Here is a 27989-nt window from a genome sequence, read left to right on the forward strand (position 1 = left end):
GAAAGATAGCCAGATAGACAGATCGATAGATAGATATTTATTTCAATGAAATAATTTCTTGATAAAACTGATTGTTTTTGGCTAGGAATTTCTGTATTGTAATATTTAGGAAAAAAGATTACTTGTCCTAACCAAAAGCAGCAAATCTGCCTATTACAATACTGTGAATTGATCGAGGGTATGCCTTAACCCCAAGGAGGTGAGCACTGTTTAACTGATGCCAATAAGTCCTCGTTAGTATAGTGGTCAGTATCCCCGCCTGTCACGCGGGAGACCGGGGTTCAATTTCCCGACGGGGAGGCGATTCCTTTTATTCACACAATTAAATAAAATGATGTACTTTCTAACATTGTAAAATTTATCTGTCATTATCCTTGCCTATTCCGATAGAGAAAAAAGGTTGAATTCACTGATGGCCAAAATGCTTACTGATGTGTTAACTGAAATTCATAATATGCTCTGAATATTTCAATATGCACAGGCGTACCATCAAAAACACTTTACATCTGCATTCTCTTGGAAAATGAGATGAAGCAGTGGTGAATCCTAGGCTGCTGTTCCACTCGATTGGCACAATTTACAAGTAGAATGACTGCTTTTGGTTAGTAGTGACCCCTGGTGGCTAATAGTTATAAGCTGCAAATGGTAAAGTGAGCTGATTATATAGATATATATATATATAAATATATATATTGATAGTTAGAAAGATAGCCAGATAGACAGATCGATAGATAGATATTTATTTCAATGAAATAATTTCTTGATAAAACTGATTGTTTTTGGCTAGGAATTTCTGTATTGTAATATTTAGGAAAAAAGATTACTTGTCCTAACCAAAAGCAGCAAATCTGCCTATTACAATACTGTGAATTGATCGAGGGTATGCCTTAACCCCAAGGAGGTGAGCACTGTTTAACTGATGCTAATAAGTCCTCGTTAGTATAGTGGTCAGTATCCCCGCCTGTCACGCGGGAGACCGGGGTTCAATTCCCCGACGGGAAGGCGATTCTTTTTATTCACACAATTAAATAAAATGATGTACTTTCTAACATTGTAAAATATATCTGTCATTATCCTTGCCTATTCCGATTGAGAAAAAAGGTGGAATTCACCGATGGCCAAAATGCTTACTGATGTGTTAACTGGAATTCATAATATGCTCTGAATATTTCAATATGCACAGGCGTACCATCAAAAACACTTTACATCTGCATTCTCTTGGAAAATGAGATGAAGCAGTGGTGAATCCTAGGCTGCGGTTCCACTCGATTGGCACCATTTACAAGTAGAATGACTGCTTTTGGTTAGTAGTGACCCCTGGTGGCTAATAGTTATAAGCTGCAAATGGTAAAGTGAGCTGATTATATAGATATATATATATAAATATATATATTGATAGTTAGAAAGATAGCCAGATAGACAGATCGATAGATAGATATTTATTTCAATGAAATAATTTCTTGATAAAACTGATTGTTTTTGGCTAGGAATTTCTGTATTGTAATATTTAGGAAAAAAGATTACTTGTCCTAACCAAAAGCAGCAAATCTGCCTATTACAATACTGTGAATTGATCGAGGGTATGCCTTAACCCCAAGGAGGTGAGCACTGTTTAACTGATGCCAATAAGTCCTCGTTAGTATAGTGGTCAGTATCCCCGCCTGTCACGCGGGAGACCGGGGTTCAATTTCCCGACGGGGAGGCGATTCCTTTTATTCACACAATTAAATAAAATGATGTACTTTCTAACATTGTAAAATTTATCTGTCATTATCCTTGCCTATTCCGATAGAGAAAAAAGGTTGAATTCACTGATGGCCAAAATGCTTACTGATGTGTTAACTGAAATTCATAATATGCTCTGAATATTTCAATATGCACAGGCGTACCATCAAAAACACTTTACATCTGCATTCTCTTGGAAAATGAGATGAAGCAGTGGTGAATCCTAGGCTGCTGTTCCACTCGATTGGCACAATTTACAAGTAGAATGACTGCTTTTGGTTAGTAGTGACCCCTGGTGGCTAATAGTTATAAGCTGCAAATGGTAAAGTGAGCTGATTATATAGATATATATATATAAATATATATATTGATAGTTAGAAAGATAGCCAGATAGACAGATCGATAGATAGATATTTATTTCAATGAAATAATTTCTTGATAAAACTGATTGTTTTTGGCTAGGAATTTCTGTATTGTAATATTTAGGAAAAAAGATTACTTGTCCTAACCAAAAGCAGCAAATCTGCCTATTACAATACTGTGAATTGATCGAGGGTATGCCTTAACCCCAAGGAGGTGAGCACTGTTTAACTGATGCCAATAAGTCCTCGTTAGTATAGTGGTCAGTATCCCCGCCTGTCACGCGGGAGACCGGGGTTCAATTCCCCGACGGGGAGGCGATTCTTTTTATTCACACAATTAAATAAAATGATGTACTTTCTAACATTGTAAAATATATCTGTCATTATCCTTGCCTATTCCGATTGAGAAAAAAGGTGGAATTCACCGATGGCCAAAATGCTTACTGATGTGTTAACTGGAATTCATAATATGCTCTGAATATTTCAATATGCACAGGCGTACCATCAAAAACACTTTACATCTGCATTCTCTTGGAAAATGAGATGAAGCAGTGGTGAATCCTAGGCCGCGGTTCCACTCGATTGGCACCATTTACAAGTAGAATGACTGCTTTTGGTTAGTAGTGACCCCTGGTGGCTAATAGTTATAAGCTGCAAAGGGTAAAGTGAGCTGATTATATATATATATATATTCACTGAAAAAACCATAGGTTATAGACCATATATAGTTAGGAATTAGCATTTAGAAAACCTTGAAAATTCACTGAAAAAACCATAGGTTATAGACCATATATCGTTAGGAATTAGCATTTAAAAAACCTTATTTTGTCACACAAAACCATTGAAATTCCATATATAGTTAGTTGCACTAACTATATATCGCGCACCCGCAATCCACTGGTGATGATGTCACATATTACATCATTCATGACATGGTCAGTGACATCACTGATGACATCACTGATGACATCTCAAATGACATCACTGATGACATCACTGATGACAACATCCAGTGACTGTATGTTTCTGTAAAGTTAAAATGTGTCTTACATATTGAAGAATGAGTGGAAGTATAAGTGTCTGGACAAAGGATTTAGTAGGTGCATGACTGAATGTATGAGTGAGTGATTAAATGTGTCTCACTGAGTGCATGGGTTAGTGACTAAAGTGTCTTAATTTGTGCATCATTATGTCTGTTGTTCTGTAAACTGCTGCATGTGTTGATCAGTAGCTATATGATTAACTATATGGGTTACTGATTGATTGTCCAAGTATTTGTATGGGAGACTGAGTGTGTGTGTGGCTGGCTGGGAGGTGTGTGACTCTGTGCAGATCAATGTGTACTTATATCAATGATTGTATAACAAGGTAAGTATGTGTTAGTATATGTTTGAAAATGTAAGGTGCTCTATGTTTAACTGTATAGACAAGAAAATGGAAGTGTGATTGATTCTTTACAGGACTGACTCGGTGTGTGAGTAACTCCATGGATGAGTGGCAGAGTGTGAGTGTCTGTATAGGTGTATGAGTGCATATGATAGTGTTGTATGTATGAATGATTGTATGGGTGAATGAGTGAATGTGTGTGTAGACGTAGGAATAAGTGAGTACATATGTAGTAACTAGTATTGGTGTGTCAATGGTTTCAAAAATTATACTCTGTATTTAACACTGGGACAAACAGAGGTTATATTAAAATGTGAGGAGATGCATTGTATTGTCACATGAATGATATCATCAGTGATGTGGTCATTGATGTCAAATGAGATGTCATCAGTGATGTCATCAGTGATGTCATTTGAGATGTCATCAGTGATGTCATCAGTGATGTCACTGACCATGTCATGAATGATGTAATATGTGACATCATCAGCAGTGGATTGCGGGTGCGCGATATATAGTTAGTGCAACTAACTATATATGGAATTTCAATGGTTTTGTGTGAGTAAAATAAGGTTTTTTAAATGCTAATTCCTAACGATATATGGTCTATAACCTATGGTTTTTTCAGTGAATTTTCAAGGTTTTGTAAATGCTAATTCCTAACTATATATGGTCTATAACCTATGGTTTTTTCAGTGAATTTTCAAGGTTTTGTAAATGCTAATTCCTAACTATATATGGTCTATAACCTATGGTTTTTTCTGTGAATTTCATTGGTTTTTTAACAGCTAATATCTGTAGCTGTAAAATGTATTCTTCTTTAAATCCCAAAATATATTTTATATGTTTATGAATAATTTTTTTTTTAAATATTTTTTTTTCTTCGTTCCCGCTTCGCGAATCGGGAAGCTTCCCGTTAGCTGACCTTGATGCCGCGAAATAGACCGCGAGCCGGTAAACGTTTCTTTACCGCAAGTGCCGCGTTAGAAAACAACATCGTGACGCCTCCCGTCCGCATGACGTTTCACGTTGTCGCGTGATACGTCATATGACGTGCTACGTTAGCGAACTGGTACGCGAAGCGAGTCGCAAAGCGCAGGTTTCTGGAAGCAAACCGGGAGGCCCTGCAAAGCGCTTAACGTAAACACAGCAAGTCATGTGACTTGGTAATAACACTTTTCATTGGTTCATTTCACTTTTGGTTTCCTAATGATGTAAGACTAGGTCATATAATCTAAAATGAACACTTTTGATTGGTTGAGAACTCTTGTTTTTCCCAAATGATGAAAATCCCTCCTTCTTTCCTCACTCTGACTTTCATCATTGTGAGAGAAAGACCCTTTGTGATCACTGAGCAATGGCTTCTTTAGTAGCTTCAGCTGGTGCTTCCCCACCACCTCCACCACCTCCAAGGAAGAGTGGACCACCTGCTCAAGTTATAATTCAACAAGAAGAGGAAGAAGAGGAACAGAACGACGACCACGAAGAGAGGCAGTTTTTGCCTGAGCAGCCCAGGACGTCTCACCGGAAAGAAAACTTCATTTGGCAATTTTTTAAAATTCCCAAAGGTCAGAAAAAAGTAAATGCAATATACGTAACTTGCCTTATATGTCAAGATAGACTGTCCAGAGGAACCGAGAAAAAATACAGTTTCGGAAACTACACAATGCATCGCCATATGACTAGGTGGCATCCTAACAACTACAGTGCTGCACAGTTTCGGAACGACCTAGATAATCTCCCTATTATGGCCAGAAGATCTGTTGTACCGGAAGTAACGGGACCAGAGGGCAGGGAGATGGTGCCAAATATACAAATGAGATTTGGTGAAGTAAAACACATCTGCGTATATTGCGATGGATTCATTTGCTACGGAGAAAGAAGCATCACTCTGATCAACAGAGCTATTGACTATCATATGCAAGTTTGTACGAAACGCCCAAAATAATAAATACTTCTTTTTTTGTTTTGTTGCTCCTGTTGAGCCCTTTACAATGAATCGTTTTCATTGCCCCCTCCAAGAAAAACCCAAAAAAATATAAAACTGTTCAGAAAAATTCAAAAAAAGTAAAAAAAAATTCCGAAAAATAATAAAAAAAATATAAAACAACAAAAACAATAAAAAAAAAAGTTCTTTTCAGAACTACCTCCCCGTTATTAAAAAATTGGTACAATATTTGGAACTGTGCCAACCTCTATTTCTCTTAGTTCGCTTCCCAGTTCGCTCGCCGGTACGCGAACCGGAAGCGAACCAAAAACAGTAAGTATAAGGGAAGGAAACAGACACTTATGTTAAAAGAAAGACAGCTATAGGGGAGTAAACTAGAGATACTATTACCCGTAATCCACTGCTGATGATGTCACATATTACATCATTCATGACATGCTCAGTGACATCATCAGCAGAGGATTGCGGGTTTTTTGGCAACGTGCCTTATCCACGGTTTAATAACGCTGCCTTTTGCTTTATATAAGTTTTCAAATTGTATGAAATATATACCAATAGGTCGTTATGAACCTTTAGGTAGTGCTTTTCTTCATGAGGTCTGGTCGCTTCCATACACATACAGATGTTTCAAAGATGATCAAGAAGTTTATCTGAATGGAGAGGAATGCACTGAGACGCCAGATCATTCACTAATGTGTAGGCACATACAGTTACACGGTTCATGCAACAAACACCGACCAAATATGGCTTGCGTGTTGCAAGGCACGCCAGTTCCTGCTATCATCCCCACGTTCAAGTTGTTGGAAAATGGTAGTTATTTGATGCTCAATAATGAAGATTGTTCTGAGTTAATTAAAAGTATTCCTTTTATCGTAACAGTAAGTGAACGGGTTATTTGCTGCAGAAATGTTCTATTTCCTCCCACACATGAACATAGGGAGTTTTCAATCTGGCCACAAATACCAACCTTGGGACAGATTTCAACGGCATGGCAAGAATAAGAGCTCTTTTGTCTCAGAGAGAGGTGGCCTTGAGTTCGGCCCGTGAAACTTTCGTGCTTCACATAGCGAACACCCGTACAGAGGTGCAGACTCTTTTCAATTCAGATTTGCCTTTCAATTTCAGCAAGATGGTTCCGACTATCTTTAACGCATCCTCCACAAAGGCCCTGGCGCACTTTTTTAAAGTTGTTACCAGTGGTCTCGTGACTTCATTTGAGAAAATCTTTGGAGTCATCCCTGCTTCCTTTCATTCTATTTTCTCCACTCTGGTTCGTGGATTGGCATTTTTACTTGCATTACCAGCGGACGCTCTTGTGCTTTTTTACATTTTTAAATATGGATGTCCCTCCTATGCAACCTCCCACCCTGCAGCTGCTGACACTGTTCCGCAATCGCATGCTAGAATATTATGGCACAATGCCGTTGGCGATATTAAGCACGGCATATGGATTATCTTTTCGATTCTCCTACTTCACCTGTGTCCAGCCTGTATTTCACTGCCTGACCTGTGATTTCGATTGGGCCATTGATTTGTGTCTCTGCGGACCGGTTTCTCCTGACGTCGACTTTAATCAGCTGATGACTCCTATCATTACTCACGAGTTGGTTTGTCCTGGCGAAAGGATTATGGCTGTGGCATTGATGCATGGACTACTTGGTCCCTGGAATTTACTGGCGGCAGCACAGTCTTTCTTGGAACAGAGCTTTCTTGAAAACCCACCGAGCTGTCCTCTGATGGCGATAGAGGATCCGGTGCTGGGAGAGCACGTATGTTCTTTTCCGCTTTTAAATTGGATGGCTGAACTGTTTTCGGATGAAGACGGTGACTTCCTATTGGAGGCTGTTGCAGCTTATTTTGCATACACAGTTATGTCATAGACCTTTTTCATGTTTGATATGCTGAGTACTAGCATTTCATTGACAATTCATTGACTTATTTGTCAAGTTTTTATTATTTACCTTGCCTATTGGCTTAAGACTCGATAAAGTACTTGGCTGTTTTATTTTTCTTTAGCATTAAATTTTCCTAGTTTTTAATGCTTTACCTTGCGGACCGTCCACATATAAACTTGCAATCTGCTCTCATGAGATGGCACTTCTATTATCTTATTCAGTTTGTTTCCGGATCATGGGGAGGTGTCATCTAGGTCCTGGATATCTTTACACCGTGTTAAGTTAGCATGGGCTCATTACCGGTTTAAACGCCATTTTTCCTTTTTTGCAACTTCTGCACACGACACTTAGTTGTTGCTTTAGCTTTCCACCTAGTAGTTCATCGTGGTTTACATGAGAATAATATGTTATTGCTCTACTATCTGCTTTGCTTGTTAAACTATATCTGTACAGCGAGTGCTAAAGTTTCAAGAACAACACGATACAGAATTGTTATGAGGTCTGATCTCCACGACTTCATACTCATAACATAAGTGCAACTTCTGCCAATTCTGGGCATGAGGCGGGTTTTATATTGCTTTGCCGAACACACATACACAACAGTTGATGCGGTTCACATGAAGAGAGAGCTGGTGTATGCTGATGTGATTCCTTCAAATCTAAGACACTAAAGTATGGGCACGCCCTAAACCAACACAAAGAGACCTTCTTAGCAAATAATATAATATGTGTATTAGAGAGGGTGAGATATAAGCAGCCGCGGGCCGTGGAGGGAGTTACGGTGAGGCAGGGAGGCGGGGAGGGGGAGAAGCAGGGTGGAGCCCTCTCTACCTTGCCCCTCCCCCTCCCCGCCTCCCTGCCCCACCGTAACTCCCTCCACGGCCCGCGGCTGCTTATAAGTGTTGCTAACTCTTATTCATTTACAGCATGTTAACATACTGTCACCATTCGCTTTTTATGTACTAGTAACTATGCTGGTAATTTTGCTACTGATAATATGTGTACTTGTATTCTCCACCCTGCTTCTCCCCCTCCCCGCCTCCCTGCCTCACCGTAACTCCCTCCACGGCCCGCGGCTGCTTATAAGTGTTGCTAACTCTTATTCATTTACAGCATGTTAACATACTATCACCATTCGCTTTTTATGTACTAGTAACTATGCTGGTAATTTTGCTACTGATAATATGTGTACTTGTATTATCTAAGATACTACGCCTGAGAAGACGGCATTAGTAAATAAACATTTCAAATACACATGTGTTCTTCTTAACTCCATGTTCTGGTTTCTAAGAAATATATAACGACCGACTGTTCATGAGTTCCACGTATCCTGAGGTACTATAAGTTCATATTCTGGATTGTCTAAACATTGAGAGTTTGTTATATCCAATGTGACACTGTACCTAGCTTGCTAAGGAGTTTTTGATTACTAACGTGAGTTTTGGGACACCCTAATTCGCCGAGGTTCCAATCCTCTGTCCACAGTTCTGTGTGAGAACAGAAACCCTGCGACAGGGGCACCCCCGACCCTTGCTGGAGCTTCATCACACTTGCGATACAACTCCAGCAATGCGCCACCTTTACGGCACAGATACATCACGCATCTGTGCTGTTTTTGCCCCATGATGCGCCGCATTGTAAATGCAGCACACCATAGGTGACGGAACAGCGGCACAGAATGACTAACACATCCCTGGTGATGCGCCAGTCATCATAAATGTATCCCTATGCTTCTTATCTTGTTAGAGATGAACCGCCATATGTATCATCAAAGTTTTTTGCATTTCCTAAATAGCGAACTTTAAGGAATAAATAGCGATTCTTTACCATTCCTAGTTTGCGATTAGCTATTTGCTAATTACAAATTACCCATTCATTTCCTTCATTTCCATAGGGCGGTTGGACTCACTTTTAGCTCGAACGGCTGAATGGATTTCCACGAAACTTGGCAAAATTGTAGGGACTGGTAGCCCGATGTGCCTTTGCTATGTCTCAAGATATATGCTCCAGTGGTTTTTACGAAAATTAACTTTGAAAAATATATATTGGGCTACATTGGCCTATATATATGTTGGAGCCCAAATGTAGCCCAATGTAGCCCAATGAAGCCCAATGTAGCCCAATGTAGCCCAAAGATGGCCGCCAGACACACAAAAAAACAAATGTAGCCCAAATATCAGCCAGATGTAGCCCAACTATAGCCCAGTGACAGAATGACCAATCAGCTTCGCAAACCTCCGTTACGCGAAGCGGAGCGCTGTTACAGATATATATCTTTTTTTGAACGTTAATTTCTCAAAATCCACTGGAGCACATATATTGAGACCTAGCAAAGGCACATCGGGCTACCAGTCCCTAATATTTTGCCAAGTTTCGTGCAAATCCATTCAGCCGTTCGATTATTATTATTATTATTTTTTTTTGCCCCGCGGGGCCCTTTTAAAACCTCCACATCAAACCTAGGGGGTCAGCGAGGATCTACTATGCCCCCTTATAGTTATTTCCCCCTTTGTTTTCACCTCCTCTTGTCTCTCGATCCTACCGAGAGACAAGATGGCGGCCGCTACGGACTGTTTGGAATGTTGACAGACGCCGGAGAACCAATCAGCTTCGCTTCACAAAGCTCCGTTGCGCGAAAAGTACGCGTCCTGGGACGCTGCCAGGTCCGCTGTTACAGATATATATCTTTTTTTAAACGTTAATTTCTCAAAATCCACTGGAGCACATATATTGAGACCTACAAAAGGCACATCGGGCTACCAGTCCCTACAATTTTGCCAAGTTTCGTGCAAATCCATTCAGCCGTTCGGGCTAAAAGTGAGGCCAACCGTCCTATGGAAATTAACATGGGAAAAACGTGTTTTGGGACCCCCCTTTTTTCTCGGCCCCCCCTTGACGAACCCCCCCAAAATTTTTAGGGGCTGCTCAGAAACAAAATGTGCCATTTTCCTGAAAATTTCAGCCAATTCCGTCCACAAACGCCAAAGTTATTAGACTTAGAATTTTCAAAAATCCCATAGAGAAAAAATCCTAACTATATATACCTACTGGCGACCGCCAGTAGGTAATATATATATATATATATATATATATATATATATATATATATATATATATATATATATATATATATATATATATATATATATATCCACAGAATCCAGGATCCCAATTCGGAATGGCCACACAGAAGCTTGTTGAAACGCTCTTTTTATTACAGCATGCTGGTGAACAAAGGCAGGAAACACTTCAGTTACTTGTACCGCCAAACGCGTTTCGAGAGTCAGCAAGCTCTCTTCATCAGTGGCTTCTTAGAGTGAAACGAAGTTGCTGCATTTTCAAATGTTAATAGCCTACACCCGCCCCTTGCTGGGCGTGGCCGCACTCGGCCTCCTGGGTGTTGTAGTGTCAATGCTGCATAATGTCCCAGTGGATGCACACTTCGTACCTTTATCAAATATTTACATCCCATGTGGGTAGAGGTGAATCACAGCCTTCATTCACCCTGCTTTGCTGCTGCAACTGAGCGCGGGCACACGCGCACACCTGGATAGCGTCGCTCCCCTTCCGCCCCAAAACTACTAACACCAGGTAGGTGCTAGCGAGGGTCGTTTTGCACGATGGGCCATTACCGCGACCAGGAAGGGCCGCTACACATCCACAGAATCCAGGATCCCAATTCGGAATTGCCACACAGAAGCTTGTTGAAACGCTCTTTTTATTACAGCATGCTGGTGAACAAAGGCAGGAAACACTTCAGTTACTTGTACCGCCAAACGCGTTTCGAGAGTCAGCAAGCTCTCTTCATCAGTGGCTTCTTAGAGTGAAACGAAGTTGCTGCATTTTCAAATGTTAATAGCCTACACCCGCCCCTTGCTGGGCGTGGTCGCACTCGGCCTCCTGGGTGTTGTAGTGTCAATGCTGCATAATGTCCCAGTGGATGCACACTTCGTACCTTTATCAAATATTTACATCCCATGTGGGTAGAGGTGAATCACAGCCTTCATTCACCCTGCTTTGCTGCTGCAACTGAGCGCCGGCACACGCGCACACCTGGATAGCGTCGCTCCCCTTCCGCCCCAAAACTACTAACACCAGGTAGGTGCTAGCGAGGGTCGTTTTGCACGATGGGCCATTACCGCGACCAGGAAGGGCCGCTACACATCCACAGAATCCAGGATCCCAATTCGGAATGGCCACACAGAAGCTTGTTGAAACGCTCTTTTTATTACAGCATGCTGGTGAACAAAGGCAGGAAACACTTCAGTTACTTGTACCGCCAAACGCGTTTCGAGAGTCAGCAAGCTCTCTTCATCAGTGGCTTCTTAGAGTGAAACGAAGTTGCTGCATTTTCAAATGTTAATAGCCTACACCCGCCCCTTGCTGGGCGTGGCCGCACTCGGCCTCCTGGGTGTTGTAGTGTCAATGCTGCATAATGTCCCAGTGGATGCACACTTCGTACCTTTATCAAATATTTACATCCCATGTGGGTAGAGGTGAATCACAGCCTTCATTCACCCTGCTTTGCTGCTGCAACTGAGCGCGGGCACACGCGCACACCTGGATAGCGTCGCTCCCCTTCCGCCCCAAAACTACTAACACCAGGTAGGTGCTAGCGAGGGTCGTTTTGCACGATGGGCCATTACCGCGACCAGGAAGGGCCGCTACACATCCACAGAATCCAGGATCCCAATTCGGAATGGCCACACAGAAGCTTGTTGAAACGCTCTTTTTATTACAGCATGCTGGTGAACAAAGGCAGGAAACACTTCAGTTACTTGTACTGCCAAACGCGTTTCGAGAGTCAGCAAGCTCTCTTCATCAGTGGCTTCTTAGAGTGAAACGAAGTTGCTGCATTTTCAAATGTTGATAGCCTACACCCGCCCCTTGCTGGGCGTGGCCGCACTCGGCCTCCTGGGTGTTGTAGTGTCAATGCTGCATAATGTCCCAGTGGATGCACACTTCGTACCTTTATCAAATATTTACATCCCATGTGGGTAGAGGTGAATCACAGCCTTCATTCACCCTGCTTTGCTGCTGCAACTGAGCGCGGGCACACGCGCACACCTGGATAGCGTCGCTCCCCTTCCGCCCCAAAACTACTAACACCAGGTAGGTGCTAGCGAGGGTCGTTTTGCACGATGGGCCATTACCGCGACCAGGAAGGGCCGCTACACATCCACAGAATCCAGGATCCCAATTCGGAATGGCCACACAGAAGCTTGTTGAAACGCTCTTTTTATTACAGCATGCTGGTGAACAAAGGCAGGAAACACTTCAGTTACTTGTACCGCCAAACGCGTTTCGAGAGTCAGCAAGCTCTCTTCATCAGTGGCTTCTTAGAGTGAAACGAAGTTGCTGCATTTTCAAATGTTAATAGCCTACACCCGCCCCTTGCTGGGCGTGGCCGCACTCGGCCTCCTGGGTGTTGTAGTGTCAATGCTGCATAATGTCCCAGTGGATGCACACTTCGTACCTTTATCAAATATTTACATCCCATGTGGGTAGAGGTGAATCACAGCCTTCATTCACCCTGCTTTGCTGCTGCAACTGAGCGCGGGCACACGCGCACACCTGGATAGCGTCGCTCCCCTTCCGCCCCAAAACTACTAACACCAGGTAGGTGCTAGCGAGGGTCGTTTTGCACGATGGGCCATTACCGCGACCAGGAAGGGCAGCTACACATCCACAGAATCCAGGATCCCAATTCGGAATGGCCACACAGAAGCTTGTTGAAACGATCTTTTTATATATATTGATAGTTAGAAAGATAGCCAGATAGACAGATCGATAGATAGATATTTATTTCAATGAAATAATTTCTTGATAAAACTGATTGTTTTTGGCTAGGAATTTCTGTATTGTAATATTTAGGAAAAAAGATGACTTGTCCTAACCAAAAGCAGCAAATCTGCCTATTACAATACTGTGAATTGATCGAGGGTATGCCTTAACCCCAAGGAGTTGATCACTGTTTAACTGATGCCAATAAGTCCTCGTTAGTATAGTGGTCAGTATCCCCGCCTGTCACGCGGGAGACCGGGGTTCAATTCCCCGACGGGGAGGCAATTCCTTTTATTCACACAATTAAATAAAATGATGTACTTTCTAACATTGTAAAATTTATCTGTCATTATCCTTGCCTATTCCGATAGAGAAAAAAGGTTGAATTCACTGATGGCCAAAATGCTTACTGATGTGTTAACTGAAATTCATAATATGCTCTGAATATTTCAATATGCACAGGCGTACCATCAAAAACACTTTACATCTGCATTCTCTTGGAAAATGAGATGAAGCAGTGGTGAATCCTAGGCTGCTGTTCCACTCGATTGGCACAATTTACAAGTAGAATGACTGCTTTTGGTTACTAGTGACCCCTGGTGGCTAATAGTTATAAGCTGCAAATGGTAAAGTGAGCTGATTATATAGATATATATATATAAATATATATATTGATAGTTAGAAAGATAGCCAGATAGACAGATCGATAGATAGATATTTATTTCAATGAAATAATTTCTTGATAAAACTGATTGTTTTTGGCTAGGAATTTCTGTATTGTAATATTTAGGAAAAAAGATTACTTGTCCTAACCAAAAGAAGCAAATCTGCCTATTACAATACTGTGAATTGATCGAGGGTATGCCTTAACCCCAAGGAGGTGAGCACTGTTTAACTGATGCCAATAAGTCCGCTTTAGTATAGTGGTCAGTATCCCCGCCTGTCACGCGGGAGACCGGGGTTCAATTCCTCGACGGGGAGGCGATTCCTATTATTCACACAATTAAATAAAATGATGTACTTTCTAACATTGTAAAATATATCTGTCATTATCCTTGCCTATTCTGATTGAGAAAAAAGGTTGAATTCAGTGATGGCCAAAATGCTTACTGATGTGTTAACTGAAATTCATAATATGCTCTGAATATTTCAATATGCACAGGCGTACCATCAAAAACACTTTACATCTGCATTCTCTTGGAAAATGAGATGAAGCAGTGGTGAATCCTAGGCTGCTGTTCCACTCGATTGGCACAATTTACAAGTAGAATGACTGCTTTTGGTTAGTAGTGACCCCTGGTGGCTAATAGTTATAAGCTGCAAATGGTAAAGTGAGCTGATTATATAGATATATATATATAAATATATATATTGATAGTTAGAAAGATAGCCAGATAGACAGATCGATAGATAGATATTTATTTCAATGAAATAATTTCTTGATAAAACTGATTGTTTTTGGCTAGGAATTTCTGTATTGTAATATTTAGGAAAAAAGATTACTTGTCCTAACCAAAAGCAGCAAATCTGCCTATTACAATACTGTGAATTGATCGAGGGTATGCCTTAACCCCAAGGAGGTGAGCACTGTTTAACTGATGCTAATAAGTCCTCGTTAGTATAGTGGTCAGTATGCCCGCCTGTCACGCGGGAGACCGGGGTTCAATTCCCCAACGGGAAGGCGATTCTTTTTATTCACACAATTAAATAAAATGATGTACTTTCTAACATTGTAAAATATGTCTGTCATTATCCTTGCCTATTCCGATTGAGAAAAAAGGTGGAATTCACCGATGGCCAAAATGCTTACTGATGTGTTAACTGGAATTCATAATATGCTCTGAATATTTCAATATGCACAGGCGTACCATCAAAAACACTTTACATCTGCATTCTCTTGGAAAATGAGATGAAGCAGTGGTGAATCCTAGGCTGCGGTTCCACTCATTTGGCACCATTTACAAGTAGAATGACTGCTTTTGGTTAGTAGTGACCCCTGGTGGCTAATAGTTATAAGCTGCAAATGGTAAGGTGAGCTGATTATATAGATATATATATATAAATATATATATTGATAGTTAGAAAGATAGCCAGATAGACAGATCGATAGATAGATATTTATTTCAAAGAAATAATTTCTTGATAAAACTGATTGTTTTTGGCTAGGAATTTCTGTATTGTAATATTTAGGAAAAAAGATTACTTGTCCTAACCAAAAGCAGCAAATCTGCCTATTACAATACTGTGAATTGATCGAGGGTATGCCTTAACCCCAAGGAGGTGAGCACTGTTTAACTGATGCCAATAAGTCCTCGTTAGTATAGTGGTCAGTATCCCCGCCTGTCACGCGGGAGACCGGGGTTCAATTCCCCGACGGGGAGGCGATTCCTTTTATTCACACAATTAAATAAAATGATGTACTTTCTAACATTGTAAAATGTATCTGTCATTATCCTTGCCTATTCCGATTGAGAAAAAAGGTGGAATTCACCGATGGCCAAAATGCTTACTGATGTGTTAACTGGAATTCATAATATGCTCTGAATATTTCAATATGCACAGGCGTACCATCAAAAACACTTTACATCTGCATTCTCTTGGAAAATGAGATGAAGCAGTGGTGAATCCTAGGCTGCGGTTCCACTCGATTGGCACCATTTACAAGTAGAATGACTGCTTTTGGTCAGTAGTGACCCGTGGTGGCTAATAGTTATAAGCTGCAAATGGTAAAGTGAGCTGATTATATAGATATATATATATATAAATATATATATTGATAGTTAGAAAGATAGCCAGATAGACAGATCGATAGATAGATATTTATTTCAATGAAATAATTTCTTGATAAAACTGATTGTTTTTGGCTAGGAATTTCTGTATTGTAATATTTAGGAAAAAAGATTACTTGTCCTAACCAAAAGCAGCAAATCTGCCTATTACAATACAGTGAATTGATCGAGGGTATGCCTTAACCCCAAGGAGGTGAGCACTGTTTAACTGATGCCAATAAGTCCTCGTTAGTATAGTGGTCATTATCCTCGCCTGTCACGCGGGTGACCGGGGTTCAATTCCCCGACGGGGAGGCGATTCCTTTTATTCACACAATTAAATAAAATGATGTACTTTCTAACATTGTAAAATATATCTGTCATTATCCTTGCCTATTCCGATAGAGAAAAAAGGTTGAATTCACTGATGGCCAAAATGCTTACTGATGTGTTAGCTGAAATTCATAATATGCTCTGAATATTTCAATATGCACCGGCGTACCATCAAAAACACTTTACATCTGCATTCTCTTGGAAAATGAGATGAAGCAGTGGTGAATCCTAGGCTGCTGTTCCACTTGATTGGCACCATTTACAAGTAGAATGACTGCTTTTGGTTAGTAGTGACCCCTGGTGGCTAATAGTTATAAGCTGCAAATGGTAAAGTGAGCTGATTATATGGATATATATATATAAATATATATATTGATAGTTAGAAAGATAGCCAGATAGACAGATCGATAGATAGATATTTATTTCAATGAAATAATTTCTTGATAAAACTGATTGTTTTTGGCTAGGAATTTCTGTATTGTAATATTTAGGAAAAAAGGTTACTTGTCCTAACCAAAAGCAGCAAATCTGCCTATTACAATACTGTGAATTGATCGAGGGTATGCCTTAACCCCAAGGAGGTGAGCACTGTTTAACTGATGCCAATAAGTCCTCGTTAGTATAGTGGTCAGTATCCCCGCCTGTCACGCGGGAGACCGGGGTTCAATTCCCCGACGGGGAGGCGATTCCTTTTATTCACACAATTAAATAAAATGATGTACTTTCTAACATTGTAAAATTTATCTGTCAAGAGATTCAAGATTCAAAGATAGCTTTATTCGGTATTTAACAAACACCATAAAAGCGAGCATAAGTACAAAATACAATCAAGACACAATGATAAAATTTGATAAATTTAAAAAAGACACTACACAAATATTACACTTATCAATTAATCTAATCTAAAAAACCGTTAAAAACTTTGCATTAAAATAATTTGATAGGGAGGTAAATTCATTAAATCGATGGAGCAGTTGAGGTAAATATAAACATATTTGTGTATTATATGATGTTATTAGGCACAAAATAATACTCATGCAAACCCTCATGCTCCTAATCATTTCTCATGGTTCCTCTGCATTTTATAATGAACGACAAAAATTTTATCATCACTACAATGGTAAGCTCATCTTGAAGCAGATACAATCTATGAAGGGCAGATTTACAACTTCTCAGACCCCATGACTTTAACAGTGGTATCAGGTATTTTTTCCTCCCCCACTGATAATACTGACAGAAGAGGATGCAGTGTATATTAGACTGGGTGGCTACACCATCACACGGACATTTTATCAGTTTCCCGGACCAATCATTTGGCACAGGGAACCTTGTTAACCTAAAAAAAGATTCCATCCTCATTCGTGCTAAGAGCATTCTGTGGTAACATGAAAAATTTGGCGCCAAATAAGGATGCAGGCCTTGATCATGGAGGATCTGGCGATGGGCGACGATAGTAGACTTGTGCCCATCCAGATAATATCTCCTGTCCTCCAGTAAGCCAAGGCATGACATTTTTAGTGATTTTTTTGAGATTAGGGCACATGATGTTGGATTTGAAAATAGCTCTGGTTGGTCAATAGAATTCAGAAATTTCTTCACATATGCCAACCACGGCTGCTTGGAGCCCTCGGCTTGCCCCAAGCAATCATGAATTACTTCCCTATTGAAAGTCGTATCCTCACATGTCCAAATCTTGAACCATAACATGACTGGCGCTATCTTTATCATATCACTAATATGGGGTCTATCAAGTTCATTGTGGCATATGGTGGTGGATGTGGAGCGCGGGACTGCTAGAAGGTATCTCAAAAAAGCATTTTCCACCCTTTGTATTTGAGAGGGATCCGCAAATCCCCAGATCCCCGCCCAATAAACCGCCGTAGACACACATTTTGCTGCATAAATCTTAAGTAGTGTGTCTACCGGTTTCCCGCCAAGTTTTTTGGCAAATTGTTTAACTGCCCCTATCGAGCGTGCAAAAGCCAGGTTCCGGGAGGTGATCGCTGAGGACCATGTCCCCCTGTTATTAAAAATGATGCCCAAATAAGAAAACGTTTTAGACATAGCTATCTTTGAATCATTAACAAAGGTTTTACAGTCAGGCACTTTTTTACTGGTGGTACAGGACATCGTAAACGTTTTCCCCACATTTATTTTTAGGCCCCTAGAGCTCATGAAGGTTGCAAAACCCATTAACGCCTTTTGGAGTCCCCGCTGAGTGCGGGCCATAATCACCGCATCATCGGCGTATAACAATAGTGGGACTGGGAGACCATTTATCTTTGGGTAGTCCACCTCCAGAGCAATTAACGAAACTGCTACCTCGTTAATATATAAGTTGAATAGAAATGGCGCAAGTATGCAGCCTTGGCGGACACCCTTTGCTATGGGGAATTTTCTAGTTTGCTCGCCATTTTTGCCAAATCTCACCGTAGCGCCTGCGTCTCTATACAACTCCTGAATAAAACTTAAAATGTTTTTATCTATCCCCATTGTGGCCAGGGTTTTCCACAACATTCCGTGATCTAGGCAATCGAACGCCGAGGTTAAATCAACGAATGTTAGGAAAAGATTCCCTTTTTTTGCTCCAATATATTTATTTATTATCAGGGACAGGTTTAGACCCTGCTCTACGGTTCCCAAACCGGACTTAAATCCATATTGGAATTTTGAGAGAATCCCCTTACTCTCGGACCAGGCTTGTAGTTTAGTTAAGAGAACCCTCCCTGCTACTTTCATTAGGTTGTCTAGCAGGGAGATGGGACGGTAACATTTTGGGTCTTGTCTGTCCCCTTTTTTAAATATTGGGATGACTATTGCTTCATGCCATGTATTGGGGAAACCTAAATTAGTGTAAGCGTTCATGACATTTGCTAGTAGGGGGGCCCAGAGATCCACATTCCCCTTGAATAGATCAATGGGAACTCCATCAGGCCCAGGGGCCTTTTGACTAGCACTCTGGCAGATCGCTTGTTCCACATCTGCAGGGGTAAACATTATATTTAGTGGAAAATTTCTATGAGACGGTAAATGAACCTCTCGCCCTGCCTCCAACTCATCTTGATCGAGCAATGCAAGTGATTCTTTCTTGTAGAGGGAGGTGAAATAGTCAACCCAGGTATCTTCTGGTATGCCTATTTCCAAAGAATCTTCCTTCCTGTCTGAGAAGAAGGGGGCATTGATTTCTTTCCAGAACATAGTATTGTCCCTTAGGGCACTTGCCTTAATAAGGGCTTCCCAGGCTGCGTTTTTGAGGTCTAACTGTCTAGTTCGTAGGGTCTGCTTATATGCTTGCCTAGCCTCCTTAACTCTGCCGCTATCCCTTGGGACTGTCTTTAAGGCCTGTAAAAGGACTTTATGTGCTTTAGTGCAGGCTCGATTGAACCAGCCATGTAATCTTTTTGCCTCCCCTAACTTTTGTTTTTTATTTAACTTGGCGTTTATTGTGGCGGTAATCCCGTCATACGCCTGTATTATTTGCTCGGGGTTGGAGCTTGATTCTAGGCAAATGGAAAACTGGCCCATTTCTTTCTGAACCAAGTCTTTCAGGAAATTTATGGGATCAATTTTTGCCCATTTTATGGCGTAGCCGTTTTTTCTGGCCAGCGCCACTGAGCGACCATGAAGTATATTCATCGTGCTTGTTTTTAGGGTTCCCAATTTCCCTAGACTAAGGGAAGTGCTGATAGGAAAATGATCGCTTATTGCTAAATCCTCCGTATCAAAACCCACCACCCAGCCCTGATTCCTGTTTGAGACTAAAATAAAGTCGATTACAGTGCCTGCTCCACGGCCAAAGTAGGTGGTCTGAAATGACACAGATGGCTCACATAGTTCATTGGCGAAGGCCAAATCCCAATCGTGCATAAGTTGGTTTAGCAGGTTGCCCACTATGGAGTGTTCAAAGTGCGTGGTCGGGTCTCCCCTTAAGTCAAAAATACCACAGTTTTTTGTTTGACTATAGGGGCATAGGTGGCAATTAAAATCCCCTGCTATGAGAAGGCAGTCTGCCCCCTGCCCACCTCTCTTTAGCAGTGAGTCCAGCTCCGCTATAAAGGTTTTGACCTCCACTTTCGGCGCGTTACTATAGATGTTTATTAGAAAGAAAGAACGCCCATTTAGTTTGATAAACAGACCTTGTAGTAGGCTCCCTACCCCTGCCTTCGATCCACTAACCTCATAAATACACTTTTCTATATTGCAGAGGTTAGAGGTAAAGATGCACAGTCCCCCCGAGCCTCTACCTCGAGTACCCTGAATCGAAGGGACGTAGAATGTGCTAAAACCCTCAACATGGGTCTCATCTAAATCCCAGCACTCCTGCAGGCAAATTATGTCCTGCCTTTCCATGAAAGTTAGGAATAACGGGTCCCTCACTTTTTTAGCTAGCCCGGCAATATTCCAAGATGTTATTTTTAACAAATTTTTTCCCTCGTTGCGTGGGCTCGGTTCTTCCTGACTAATTACTGGGGCAATACCCACGGGCAGAATTCCAAACTCATTATGAGTTAGAATATTATCTGCTCTGCATTGGTGTGCATACATACAGGTAGTTTCGGCTGTGGTCCCGAGTCCTTGGTCATTTGGTGGCATACTAGATTGCTCGGTTAGGTGTAGGCCTAACAGGTTTCCACCCCCCATAGCATGAACTAGTGGGCTCCCTGATGCCACGGGATTAGTACTTTCTGCCTGGGTAAGGACATCATGGGTCTTAATTAAGGGGGTTGAGGTTGCTGAAGCCCCAGGAATGACCTTTGTTGGTCAATCGACCATATCTAAGCAGTCGTATCTGTTCCTTGTGGGAACCCCCCTCCAGAAATCAGGATTTGAGTTTCCTCTACTATGGTACCAGGGGCGAGAATCCCAGCCTCTGGACCAGTAATTATTGCTATTCCTGTTTCTATTAGAGTGTCCCACCTGCGTCCAAGGCCAGTCTTGCACTTCATCCCAGCCAGTTGGAACAGCATAATTGGGGATATTTAAAGGGGGATAGAAAAAGGAAAGACGCTGTACGTCGATCCCCCCCCTTTTTTCGAGCGCTGGCCAAGAAGAAATATAGTCAACCATGGCAGGGTCGTCACAGTTGACTATAACACAGTCACCCTGTAGGCTTTTTTTCGTGTCCCCAATCCAGTACACTCTTCTCACAGAATTTATTCTGCTGTGGTGTGATGACTGGAGAGGTCTATTTTGACTTAACCATTGCAGAACTTTGTTCCTCAATGACCACGGGGGCTCGTCCGAGCCATCTGTCAATTCTGGCACCCCTGTTAGGACAACTGTGTAAGGGGTAGCCTCAGGTGGCAGATGGAACGGGCGCTTAAACCTACTACCCTTTCTCTCTCTACCCTGGAGTTGGGGAGGCTGAGTTTTTTGTGATGAATGTAAGGTCTCCTTAAAATTAGCTAACTGGGTATTTAGGGCCACAAGGGCCGGGGTGGGTTGCACATTACCACTGATAATATCAGATTGACCCTTCCCCTCTATAGTCGGGGGTTTAGGTGTATTTTGTGAATTTGAACTGGCGCTTTTATTAGTCTTGGAGTTTGCGACTCTGTCTTGTGCAAGGGGCTTTGGGCACGCCGCTAGTAAAGTGAGCGGTTGAGCCGTTTTACTTGGCTCTTTGGGTTTCCCCTCCCCCATATCTAGGGTGCCCAATGACTTTTGAGTAAATACAGGGGTATTTAGTTTTGCAAGTTGTTTTTCGATGATCCTTATGCTTTTTTCCAAGGGTTGCAGATGGTATTTTAACAATTCCCCCAAGCTGTTTGTGAGAAAATCATGCAGTGACACACATGTGGTGCAAGGTTTATGTATACCACCTACAGCGCCTATTTCATCTAGGTTCCCCGGTGGTTCAGTGTTCTGTGGAAACGTATTGAGAACCACTCTATCGGTGGAAGAATGGATTTGCGGAACTACAATAATATGACTGTTCTTATTCGGGTTGCAGGGATAGACAATATTTGATGGGGCAGAAGTAGTCTCCTGTATAACCAACCCGCTACTTAACCTCTTGGGTATGGCGCCCTCCCTTTCACCCGTTGGATTAGGTTCCACAACTATGTCTTGGTTGTGTAGGAGTTGTAAATCCGGTGTTTTTTCTAAGTCATCCACCGAATCAGACCCTGATGACAATTGTGTTGCAGACAAGTCCACGGTGTTTGGAACTGTGTGAACTAGTGCACTTGCTTGATTCAACAAGGGAATAATCGGCCCCTTAAGGATTGGAGTTAGTGCTGAAGCGAGGGGACCCATAGAGGATCTTCTTCTAGCAGCCTCCAGTTCATGTGACACCCTTCGTTCTATCAGTTGAATGGTATTATCAATAACTGCATTTGTCTTGTTTAAAAATACATCAATGGGACCAGTTATATCAGTAATTTTATCAGTGGTTTTTTCTGTCTTTCTCTTCCTGGTAGCTCTATTCATGGTCGCGCACTATACGTTTCTGGCTCAGCAATATTAGAGGAACAATGAGACTAAGCTTCGCAGTAAACAAGAATGGAAGTGTAGTTTACCGCAGTTTTTAGCAATGAGAGAGTATGAATCAAAAGGTCAAGAGAAGAAAACGCAAATACCGTGGCCCAGTCCAGTCTCTCACAGTCTGGAACGGGCTGAAACGGGCCCGCCCTTGGCCCGGGCTTCGCCCGGCGACCCGCTCGCGTCCCGCGAGGCGGGGCCGACGCGCTATTTGAGCGCCTCCTGGCGCCAAACGCTGTAGTTTTTGCCCCGCTGGGGCTGCTGGGAAATGTAGTCTTCTAGCGCCCGCCCACGCTCCACTCGGCGGCCCTACTCCACGTTGGTGAGGGAGTTAGGCGGCGGGAGGCGGGCAGGCGAAGAGACCCCTGGCGCTGTCTGTCCGCAGGCAAGGACACAAAGAACGAAGAGCTGGTAAGTGCTATCCGGCTTGTCGGCTTGGTCAGCTAGGCAAATGTTCCCCCACTCGTCAGGGACGACGCGCTATTTGAGCGCCTCCTGGCGCCAAACGCTGTAGTTTTTGCCCCGCTGGGGCTGCTGGGAAATGTAGTCTTCTAGCGCCCGCCCACGCTCCACTCGGCAGCCCTACTCCACATTGGTGAGGGAGTTAGGCGGCGGGAGGCGGGCAGGCGAAGAGACCCCTGGCGCTGTCTGTCCGCAGGCAAGGACACAAAGAACGAAGAGCTGGTAAGTGCTATCCGGCTTGTCGGCTTGGTCAGCTAGGCAAATGTTCCCCCACTCGTGAGGGACGACGCGCTATTTGAGCGCCTCCTGGCGCCAAACGCTGTAGTTTTTGCCCCGCTGGGGCTGCTGGGAAATGTAGTCTTCTAGCGCCCGCCCACGCTCCACTCGGCGGCCCTACTCCACGTTGGTGAGGGAGTTAGGCGGAGGGAGGCGGGCAGGCGAAGAGACCCCTGGCGCTGTCTGTCCGCAGGCAAGGACACAAAGAACGAAGAGCTGGTAAGTGCTATCCGGCATGTCGGCTTGGTCAGCTAGGCAAATTTATCTGTCATTATCCTTGCCTATTCCGATAGAGAAAAAAGGTTGAATTCACTGATGGCCAAAATGCTTACTGATGTGTTAACTGAAATTCATAATATGCTCTGAATATTTCAATATGCACAGGCGTACCATCAAAAACACTTTACATCTGCATTCTCTTGGAAAATGAGATGAAGCAGTGGTGAATCCTAGGCTGCTGTTCCACTCGATTGGCACAATTTACAAGTAGAATGACTGCTTTTGGTTAGTAGTGACCCCTGGTGGCTAATAGTTATAAGCTGCAAATGGTAAAATGAGCTGATTATATAGATATATATATATAAATATATATATTGATAGTTAGAAAGATAGCCAGATAGACAGATCGATAGATAGATATTTATTTCAATGAAATAATTTCTTGATAAAACTGATTGTTTTTGGCTAGGAATTTCTGTATTGTAATATTTAGGAAAAAAGATTACTTGTCCTAACCAAAAGCAGCAAATCTGCCTATTACAATACTGTGAATTGATCGAGGGTATGCCTTAACCCCAAGGAGGTGAGCACTGTTTAACTGATGCTAATAAGTCCTCGTTAGTATAGTGGTCAGTATGCCCGCCTGTCACGCGGGAGACCGGGGTTCAATTCCCCAACGGGAAGGCGATTATTTTTATTCACACAATTAAATAAAATGATGTACTTTCTAACATTGTAAAATATATCTGTCATTATCCTTGCCTATTCCGATTGAGAAAAAAGGTGGAATTCACCGATGGCCAAAATGCTTACTGATGTGTTAACTGGAATTCATAATATGCTCTGAATATTTCAATATGCACAGGCGTACCATCAAAAACACTTTACATCTGCATTCTCTTGGAAAATGAGATGAAGCAGTGGTGAATCCTAGGCTGCGGTTCCACTCGATTGGCACCATTTACAAGTAGAATGACTGCTTTTGGTTAGTAGTGACCCCTGGTGGCTAATAGTTATAAGCTGCAAATGGTAAAGTGAGCTGATTATATAGATATATATATATAAATATATATATTGATAGTTAGAAAGATAGCCAGATAGACAGATCGATAGATAGATATTTATTTCAAAGAAATAATTTCTTGATAAAACTGATTGTTTTTGGCTAGGAATTTCTGTATTGTAATATTTAGGAAAAAAGATTACTTGTCCTAACCAAAAGCAGCAAATCTGCCTATTACAATACTGTGAATTGATCGAGGGTATGCCTTAACCCCAAGGAGGTGAGCACTGTTTAACTGATGCCAATAAGTCCTAGTTAGTATAGTGGTCAGTATCCCCGCCTGTCACGCGGGAGACCGTGGTTCAATTCCCCGACGGGGAGGCGATTCCTTTTATTCACACAAATAAATAAAATGATGTACTTTCTAACATTGTAAAATTTATCTGTCATTATCCTTGCCTATTCCGATTGAGAAAAAAGGTGGAATTCACCGATGGCCAAAATGCTTACTGATGTGTTAACTGGAATTCATAATATGCTCTGAATATTTCAATATGCACAGGCGTACCATCAAAAACACTTTACATCTGCATTCTCTTGGAAAATGAGATGAAGCAGTGGTGAATCCTAGGCTGCGGTTCCACTCGATTGGCACCATTTACAAGTAGAATGACTGCTTTTGGTTAGTAGTGACCCCTGGTGGCTAATAGTTATAAGCTGCAAATGGTAAAATGAGCTGATTATATAGATATATATATATAAATATATATATTGATAGTTAGAAAGATAGCCAGATAGACAGATCGATAGATAGATATTTATTTCAATGAAATAATTTCTTGATAAAACTGATTGTTTTTGGCTAGGAATTTCTGTATTGTAATATTTAGGAAAAAAGATTACTTGTCCTAACCAAAAGCAGCAAATCTGCCTATTACAATACTGTGAATTGATCGAGGGTATGCCTTAACCCCAAGGAGGTGAGCACTGTTTAACTGATGCTAATAAGTCCTCGTTAGTATAGTGGTCAGTATGCCCGCCTGTCACGCGGGAGACCGGGGTTCAATTCCCCAACGGGAAGGCAATTATTTTTATTCACACAATTAAATAAAATGATGTACTTTCTAACATTGTAAAATATATCTGTCATTATCCTTGCCTATTCCGATTGAGAAAAAAGGTGGAATTCACCGATGGCCAAAATGCTTACTGATGTGTTAACTGGAATTCATAATATGCTCTGAATATTTCAAGATGCACAGGCGTACCATCAAAAACACTTTACATCTGCATTCTCTTGGAAAATGAGATGAAGCAGTGGTGAATCCTAGGCTGCGGTTCCACTCGATTGGCACCATTTACAAGTAGAATGACTATTTTTGGTTAGTAGTGACCCCTGGTGGCTAATAGTTATAAGCTGCAAATGGTAAAGTGAGCTGATTATATAGATATATATATATAAATATATATATTGATAGTTAGAAAGATAGCCAGATAGACAGATCGATAGATAGATATTTATTTCAAAGAAATAATTTCTTGATAAAACTGATTGTTTTTGGCTAGGAATTTCTGTATTGTAATATTTAGGAAAAAAGATTACTTGTCCTAACCAAAAGCAGCAAATCTGCCTATTACAATACTGTGAATTGATCGAGGGTATGCCTTAACCCCAAGGAGGTGAGCACTGTTTAACTGATGCCAATAAGTCCTCGTTAGTATAGTGGTCAGTATCCCCGCCTGTCACGCGGGAGACCGTGGTTCAATTCCCCGACGGGGAGGCGATTCCTTTTATTCACACAAATAAATAAAATGATGTACTTTCTAACATTGTAAAATTTATCTGTCATTATCCTTGCCTATTCCGATTGAGAAAAAAGGTGGAATTCACCGATGGCCAAAATGCTTACTGATGTGTTAACTGGAATTCATAATATGCTCTGAATATTTCAATATGCACAGGCGTACCATCAAAAACACTTTACATCTGCATTCTCTTGGAAAATGAGATGAAGCAGTGGTGAATCCTAGGCTGCGGTTCCACTCGATTGGCACCATTTACAAGTAGAATGACTGCTTTTGGTTAGTAGTGACCCCTGGTGGCTAATAGTTATAAGCTGCAAATGGTAAAATGAGCTGATTATATAGATATATATATATAAATATATATATTGATAGTTATAAAGATAGCCAGATAGACAGATCGATAGATAGATATTTATTTCAATGAAATAATTTCTTGATAAAACTGATTGTTTTTGGCTAGGAATTTCTGTATTGTAATATTTAGGAAAAACGATTACTTGTCCTAACCAAAAGCAGCAAATCTGCCTATTACAATACTGTGAATTGATCGAGGGTATGCCTTAACCCCAAGGAGGTGAGCACTGTTTAACTGATGCTAATAAGTCCTCGTTAGTATAGTGGTCAGTATGCCCGCCTGTCACGCGGGAGACCGGGGTTCAATTCCCCAACGGGAAGGCGATTATTTTTATTCACACAATTAAATAAAATGATGTACTTTCTAACATTGTAAAATATATCTGTCATTATCCTTGCCTATTCCGATTGAGAAAAAAGGTGGAATTCACCGATGGCCAAAATGCTTACTGATGTGTTAACTGGAATTCATAATATGCTCTGAATATTTCAATATGCACAGGCGTACCATCAAAAACACTTTACATCTGCATTCTCTTGGAAAATGAGATGAAGCAGTGGTGAATCCTAGGCTGTGGTTCCACTCGATTGGCACCATTTACAAGTAGAATGACTGCTTTTGGTTAGTAGTGACCCCTGGTGGCTAATAGTTATAAGCTGCAAATGGTAAAGTGAGCTGATTATATAGATATATATATATAAATATATATATTGATAGTTAGAAAGATAGCCAGATAGACAGATCGATAGATAGATATTTATTTCAAAGAAATAATTTCTTGATAAAACTGATTGTTTTTGGCTAGGAATTTCTGTATTGTAATATTTAGGAAAAAAGATTACTTGTCCTAACCAAAAGCAGCAAATCTGCCTATTACAATACTGTGAATTGATCGAGGGTATGCCTTAACCCCAAGGAGGTGAGCACTGTTTAACTGATGCCAATAAGTCCTCGTTAGTATAGTGGTCAGTATCCCCGCCTGTCACGCGGGAGACCGTGGTTCAATTCCCCGACGGGGAGGCGATTCCTTTTATTCACACAATTAAATAAAATGATGTACTTTCTAACATTGTAAAATTTATCTGTCATTATCCTTGCCTATTCCGATTGAGAAAAAAGGTGGAATTCACCGATGGCCAAAATGCTTACTGATGTGTTAACTGGAATTCATAATATGCTCTGAATAT

At 41.4% G+C, this 27989-nt stretch overlaps 10 non-coding genes across 10 annotated transcripts; all 10 read left to right on the forward strand.

The window, feature by feature from the left end:
• The first annotated feature begins 930 nt into the window (after window positions 1–930).
• TRNAD-GUC (transfer RNA aspartic acid (anticodon GUC)) lies at window positions 931–1002 on the forward strand. The gene has a single exon. It is a non-coding gene; the product is annotated as a tRNA-Asp (tRNA).
• Window positions 1003–2330: 1328 nt separating this feature from the next.
• TRNAD-GUC (transfer RNA aspartic acid (anticodon GUC)) lies at window positions 2331–2402 on the forward strand. Its single transcript has one exon. It is a non-coding gene; the product is annotated as a tRNA-Asp (tRNA).
• Window positions 2403–13306: 10904 nt separating this feature from the next.
• Window positions 13307–13378, forward strand: TRNAD-GUC (transfer RNA aspartic acid (anticodon GUC)). The gene has a single exon. It is a non-coding gene; the product is annotated as a tRNA-Asp (tRNA).
• A 1328-nt stretch (window positions 13379–14706) lies between these two features.
• On the forward strand, window positions 14707–14778 carry TRNAD-GUC (transfer RNA aspartic acid (anticodon GUC)). The gene has a single exon. It is a non-coding gene; the product is annotated as a tRNA-Asp (tRNA).
• Window positions 14779–15406: 628 nt separating this feature from the next.
• TRNAD-GUC (transfer RNA aspartic acid (anticodon GUC)) lies at window positions 15407–15478 on the forward strand. Its single transcript has one exon. It is a non-coding gene; the product is annotated as a tRNA-Asp (tRNA).
• A 630-nt stretch (window positions 15479–16108) lies between these two features.
• Window positions 16109–16180, forward strand: TRNAD-GUC (transfer RNA aspartic acid (anticodon GUC)). Its single transcript has one exon. It is a non-coding gene; the product is annotated as a tRNA-Asp (tRNA).
• A 628-nt stretch (window positions 16181–16808) lies between these two features.
• Window positions 16809–16880, forward strand: TRNAD-GUC (transfer RNA aspartic acid (anticodon GUC)). Its single transcript has one exon. It is a non-coding gene; the product is annotated as a tRNA-Asp (tRNA).
• A 7370-nt stretch (window positions 16881–24250) lies between these two features.
• TRNAD-GUC (transfer RNA aspartic acid (anticodon GUC)) lies at window positions 24251–24322 on the forward strand. Its single transcript has one exon. It is a non-coding gene; the product is annotated as a tRNA-Asp (tRNA).
• A 1328-nt stretch (window positions 24323–25650) lies between these two features.
• TRNAD-GUC (transfer RNA aspartic acid (anticodon GUC)) lies at window positions 25651–25722 on the forward strand. Its single transcript has one exon. It is a non-coding gene; the product is annotated as a tRNA-Asp (tRNA).
• A 1328-nt stretch (window positions 25723–27050) lies between these two features.
• Window positions 27051–27122, forward strand: TRNAD-GUC (transfer RNA aspartic acid (anticodon GUC)). Its single transcript has one exon. It is a non-coding gene; the product is annotated as a tRNA-Asp (tRNA).
• Window positions 27123–27989: the final 867 nt, after the last annotated feature.

Source organism: Lissotriton helveticus, chromosome 1_2, assembly GCF_964261635.1.
Source record: "Lissotriton helveticus chromosome 1_2, aLisHel1.1, whole genome shotgun sequence".
NCBI classification, from domain to species: domain Eukaryota; kingdom Metazoa; phylum Chordata; class Amphibia; order Caudata; family Salamandridae; genus Lissotriton; species Lissotriton helveticus.